Source organism: Rattus rattus, chromosome 9 (assembly GCF_011064425.1).
Source record: "Rattus rattus isolate New Zealand chromosome 9, Rrattus_CSIRO_v1, whole genome shotgun sequence".
Classification (NCBI taxonomy): Eukaryota; Metazoa; Chordata; class Mammalia; order Rodentia; family Muridae; genus Rattus; species Rattus rattus.
The window spans coordinates 71,293,867-71,300,283 of record NC_046162.1 but is presented as its reverse complement, the minus strand read 5'-3'; the positions used below and the strand labels follow the sequence as shown (position 1 = coordinate 71,300,283).

General features: G+C 44.5%; 1 long non-coding RNA gene across 1 annotated transcript in view; it reads left to right on the top strand.

Moving 5' to 3' along the window:
* LOC116908949 overlaps positions 1–2,102 on the top strand; it is a 2,269-nt gene extending 167 nt beyond the window's left edge. Inside the window, exons 1-4 of the long non-coding RNA XR_004389041.1 lie at positions 1–17; positions 453–663; positions 1,412–1,531; positions 1,852–2,102. The exon at positions 1–17 is cut by the window's left edge and continues 167 nt beyond it. This is a non-coding gene — a long non-coding RNA (uncharacterized LOC116908949). The remainder of the gene's footprint in view (positions 18–452; positions 664–1,411; positions 1,532–1,851) is intronic.
* The last annotated feature ends 4,315 nt before the right edge of the window (positions 2,103–6,417 follow it).

Sequence of the window (6,417 nt, the reverse complement as noted above, 5' to 3'; positions counted from 1 at the left end):
ACCCTGAGTGCTGACAGGTTAGACGCAGGACTTAGAAGAACTAATCTGGGTCTGGTCTGGAAGTGTCCTGCCTGAAGACAAGCTCTCATGGTATCAGAGAGAGTTGTACAAGCTGCCAAGAGGGAAAAGCAACCAATACTCCTACCCAACTGTAAAGCCTGTGAACCACCACAGTGACCGACCCGACATGGTAGTCTGAAAGGCATAACAGTGGTACACATCCTACGGGTAACCAATGACTACCTAATTAGATTTAAGGTCTGACGGATGGGAGGGCATAGATGCCTGGCACTTTAAACTTAGCTCACTACCCATGACTGGTGATGGCGTGAAACATAGAGGAGAACCTACTTTGGCCGCCTTCCTAAACCAGTGTGATTTGGAACTGCGTGATAACTGCTGGTCCCCAGACCCACAGGTAAGCATGACTCTTACCCTGCTTCTTTTTGCAGCAGATCGTTACAGAAAACTACGGCTGGTCCAAATGCAGAGATCGACTGAATGTGGGGTGCCCATCCCCAATGAATGCATTCACAACATTGCCCTTATACAGGATGGAAGAGAGGACAGAAAGATTGTAGGAGCCAGAGGGCCAGGACATCTGCTTCTACATAATCTCCTATAAATTAAAAGAAAGGAAAAGAGAAAGGAAGAAAACATGAGGTGTGTGTGGGGCTAGGGAAGAGAAAATAGATCTGAGAGGAAACAATTGGGAGAGGGAATGAGGAAATGAGTATGATCAAAACATATCCTGGGGCTGTATAAAATTATAAAAGAATTAACAAAATGTTACGTTAAAGACATTGCACGCACTGAAGTAAACAGGCATAGGCGACTTTTCCAGTTTAAATTTGAAGTGCCCCTCACAGACGTGTGTTTTGAACCCTTGGTCTTCCAGCTGGTAGCCTTTTTTTTTGAGAGGCTTGGAGAAACTTGGGAGGTAGAGCCTAGCTGCAAGAAGGAGGCCTCTCAGGCTGTGTCCTGTTGTCTTAAAATCTTCTTCCTGCCATGGAGTGAATCACCTCTCCTTCCACCCGCTCCTGTCACCATGATGTTCTGCCCAAGTTCATGGAGCAAGGCTGAACTCTGTGAAGCCATACCCAGGCCCAGTCTTTCCCCTGTTACATTGCTTCTGTCCGGAATTTTGGCTATGGTCATGTGACCAAAACTAATAAAATTGAGTTTGATATATTCAACTCTCTTAGTAATTTCCCCCCTACTTTTTAAAAAGGCTTACACACAGAGGAGAAGAGAGACCAAATAGCTTGTACCAGATTGAATATCCTGCAATTGATAGGTGAAGAAACAAAAGCCCAGACCTCAGAAAGTCCCGCGCCAGAACAGTTTTTCTTTGCACTCTGTAATTCATCTTACCTCGTGCCAGCGGCATATTTTTATCTGTTGTCCTCAGGAGAGACGATGACTATTCCTGAAATGGCAGATTGGGTTCATCGTGTATGCAGACTCTGATTGCTCCGCCGCCATGGCTGCCTGGAGCACTGGGCTGAAAAGGACCCAGCTCCTGCAAGAGGTGATTGATTAATGATGTCTGCCATTCAGAACAAGAGGCAGCGGCAGCAGGGGTGCCTCATCTCTGCTGTCTGTGGCCCATTTCACTGAATCCTTTAGATCCCAGTTTATTTCCGGTCATTCCCATTCCTCCTGAGAGTCAGAGTTCACTCTCCTCTAGCCCCACTCCCTCGCTCCTCTCTCCAGCACTCAAGCTCATTTGCCTTGGTTTTCTCTGTTCCCTGAAACGTTGCTTCCCCTTCCACATCCCGGCTGTGTGTAGACTTCTTCCTCCTACGAACTTGTTTACGATACCGACTCCATTTGTCTTCATTTTCTCAGGGTGTCTCCGTGGTGTGTGATGTGTGATTCAATGCTTTTGAAAGAGTCAGAGATGGAGTTCAAGACTTCCGACAGACTCTGCACTCAGGCAGGCAGGGGACCTATCCCTGCCTACTCTGGAGTCTAGGGGAGAGCCTGTGCGATTGGATCCTTGATAATTTTTGGTTGTGAGCTTAGCCTCTTAGGGCTGAGCCATCTCTCCAGCCCTTTGATACTTGAAAAAATGTTTATTAAATAAGTAAATGAAGGGATAACTGGGTGATATTCTCTGTGTCTTTGGATGTTTCCCATTCGTACATCTCTGAGCCTTCCCAGGGGATCATTTATTTCCGGAAGTACTGCGATGGGCAGTGCCTTCTTAAAAATCTGTGGAGACAGAAACTGAGCTAACAAAATCTCCACAGTGAAGTGGTTGAGCAATCTGAGAAGGGATAAAGCAATCAGGGCTTCTAGCACAAACACTTGCGTTTCATGCAGTAGCAACAGCAGTAGCCACGGCACTCACTGTGTGAACAATCGTAACTGAACGGAGACCGCCACTGACTTACTTCACAGAGCCTCTCGCTGTATACTATATACTTGCTGGCTCTAAATTTGTCACCCACTTACCTCGGTCAGCTGAGTGTTGAGATTCCCAGCATACCCCATCGCGCTAAATGGAAGCTTCTCTTTAATCTAGCGTTGCCATTTAAAAACAACTGACTTTGCTTGGCATGGTAGTGCTCACCTTTGATTTCAGCAGTTGGGAGGGAGAGGAGTTTTGGGCCAGCCTGGTCTACACAGTGAGTTCCGGGCCAGCTAAGCCTGCATAGTGTAGTCCTTTCTCAAAAAACAAAACAAAGCAAAATAATTTATCCCACAAAGAGAGTCAGAGTTTCATCTCAAGATATCTCTATGAACATGTTCACCATATTATCTAAGATCATTAAATATGAAAATAATGTAAATGTCCATCCATAGGGGATTGTTCACCAATTATAATGGTGTTATAGAGCACATGTAACTAATACAAGAGATCACCACAAAAATGTTCACAGTTCATTAAGTTTAAAAGAAAAATTGGAGGGGCTAGAATGGTGGCTCGGCAGTTAAGAGTGTTTATTGCTCTTTCAGGGATCCAAGCATCCACGTGGCAGCTCAAAACCATCTGCAACTCCAGCTCTGAGGTAGCCTCCAATAACCCTCTTCTGGTCTCTGTGGGCACTGCTCTCTCTCTCTCTCTCTCTCTCTCTCTCTCTCTCTCTCTCCCCCGTAAAGATTTACACAATAAAATATCTTAAAAAATCTTCAAAATACATTAAGGCTACATTATTAAAAGTGAGAACACGATCGAATATAAATAACGTTATCCTGTTTGCGATCCCACGATGCAGGGAATTGTGGTCTATAGTCGTAACTTATGGGATGTGGGAGGCTATGCACAATGCCTCAGTGTATGAAGGATCAGGGAGCTGAAGGCCACTAAGAAGCACGTACAAGAGATCTCTAGATTCTCTCCCCTCCATTTCTTCCCCTACTCTATTTGCCTGAATGTGGGACATAGATTTACAAAGACATCCCATTTACCAGAAGGGTCGAAGAAGAACCATGGCAGACAGTCTGAGACCTTCATCAACACCAGAGGACATTGTATTAGCAGACTTTCCTTTCAGTCGGTGAAAACCAGCTCTTTCCTAAAGGGACTAAAATATGGTTTATTCTGAGCTAAATACAAGTACCCCACAGGCCAGGAACGTGGACGCCGGCTGCCTCAGTCGCACACTGCACTGTGGAAGTAGTTAGATGAACTTTCTCAGACACTGAGCAAAGACAACCGTGCATCAATGCATCTAGCAAACATGCAGGCCTGGAGAGGAGGTAGGGGGTTTACCGTGACATGCTATCGCAGGTTTCAGGAGCTATCGGAAGACATTCTTAGCTGCTGTGTTGGTGGAAGCTAGATTAGAGGGATGTTAGGTCAGATATTGAAGTAGGCAAAAATGTCTATCATGAGGGCTAAAGATAACACAGCATAATTTTGCCTTTGGACCTGAAACGTTCAAACTCATCAGAATAAGCAGTTCTAACCAGTCCATCAGCCTTGAAGAATCTTAAATGTAGACACGTTTTGCTATTTCTGGTAACTTTGCTTCATGTAAGCCTTGTGTCTCCTATGCGTCTTCCTCCCTTCCCCCAAGGTTCTGCCTACAGACTCAACTGTGCTTCCCTTTGTCTCCTCATTTCTCTAATGATGTTCTTCCAGATGTGGTGGTGGTGGTGCACACCCATGATCCCAGCACTCGGGAGTCAGAGGAAGAAAGATCACAGGTGTGAGGTCAGTCTGGTCTATCTAGCAAGTTTCACACTATCCAAGGCTACATGAGACTCTGTTTAAAGCAAAGGAGAAAGAGAAGGAGGAGGGGAAAAATAATAACAGTAACAGCAACAACAAACAACGTTCTTTCCTGAATATACCATCTAAATGTGAACTTCAAAACCACCTCTTTGAGGTGCTGGAAATAGATAGCTAAGGGGGTAAAAGTGCATACCATTCTTACAGAGCACCCAGCACCCAGATCAGAAGGCTCGCAATCACCTGTAACCTTAGTTTCAGGGATCTTCTTCCCTATGCACAATCCACTCACACAGAACGACAATGGCGTCAACAGCAACCGCCAACACAATAACCCACAGCTCAGACTATCCAAACCCCTGGGTGGAGTGTGTGTGTGTGTGTGTGTGTGTGTGTGTGTGTGTATAAAATACACATTAACAAACCTTCATTATTTTCTCATTAACCCACTTTTGGTACTGTTAGGTAACTAGTTAGATATTTGGATGTTGACAGACTTGGAGATCCCTGGGTGGATCCTCACGGATTATCTGCAGTTGTAGATATAGGAACTGAAGCCACAGGGCTTTGGTTTCTGCTCAAAAGCACGGGATCTGAGTTGTATCTTTGTCCTGGGTAGAAACATTACACACTAAACTGCCTCAAAGCTCTCAAGATAACCGTGTAGCTGGAGGCCTTTTGGTGTCAAACAAAGATATACCATTACTTCCTTGAGTTCATCCAAATAGACCTGTCAATCAACTGTTCCTCAGGGGAAGCTGTCTGTCTCTGTCTCAGAGACTTTAGATACAGAACAAAGCTTACCTAAGGTGTTGATTGACACATGGCTTTCTGACCATAGCCCACCCACACCCCATGAAAGTGTTCTGGGGTAGATTTCCTTCATCTCTGTTGTGGTCAGGCCTGGACTCCCCTCTCATGAACTGAGATCATAAAGTTCTTTGCTCTTTTTCACTTGTCATTCCTGTTGGTGTTCGTACTTCTGAGCCTGGTCTTAGGGGATCTCCCTTACTTATTCCCAGGACTACATGACTCAGGTCACCAACTCTTGCTCTGCTAGAAGAACTTTTGTTTCCTTCTACATCCATCCTAACCTGTTTTGTTTATTCTTTCTTCATAAAGAGACAGTTATACTCAGGTAATGTGTTCCAAATGTCTCTATTACCATGTGATACGGTCAAGACAACATATATCAGATTTATAGGCAATACCAGACCTTAAAGGGCAGGCTTTTTTTTTAGGCACCTATTTTGCATAATATGCTAGTTGCATCCTGCAAGCCTCTTCAACCAACAGATTTCAAACCTTCACACAGTTGCTGCTGACACATGTGGATACTTGTGTTTGGGTTTCCTTTTGATCTGTCCACATGCTTACAGGAAGGAAATCCATGCTATATCAGAAAGAAGCAGTGGTATCTTTATTGTGTATAAAAGGGAGAATCTTGATCCCTGCCTTCTAATGCAAAGCAAATCAGGAAAGACATGACAAAGTCACGATCCCTGGTGATCTTGTGGAACTTGGCTCTTGTTGGCCAATGCTCACTGACCAAGGCAACTTTGGAATGGCCAATCCATGTTACATCCAATCTCCAGCTCCTAAGCAAAAGAAGGACACGCCAGTCATCCACTGGTCTCTCTCATCTCTTTTGCTGGGTAAGTCCCCCTTTAATCTCTGCTGATTCTCTTCTGAGATGTACCATTCATGGTCCAGACAAATTAGACTCCCCAGTGTAATCAGACAAGATAAATCAGATGTTAGAGAGAAAAGTCCAATAGAGAAGAACCATTGATCAGTGACCTAATGATAACTTTATTTCTTTCTTAGGGTATCATGAGGAGGACACATGAAAATACACACTGATTCTTCCCACTTTGTAGGCAAACTCCCTCTCTGGGACAGACCACTTACTCAGTGTGCTGCTGACATCAGAAGAAAACTATCAAAGTTGTCATTGGGATATAAGTGTCCCATTGATAGTCCACTAAGTATAGCCATATGGAAAATTCTGTTTTATATAACCAGGATCTAGGGGAGGAACAGAGAGGACAAGAGGAGGATGAAGCAGAGAGTTGGTGGGGGTGGGGGGACAAAGACATATGGAACTTCTTGTGGTTTACAGAGTTCTTAAGATCTCCCTCTGTAATCTTCCTCATAGGAAGCAGAGTGTTGGAAGTCAGGTCGATGGAAGAGAGATTGTCTAGTGCTGAGCATCCTTCTAAGACTCCTTGCCT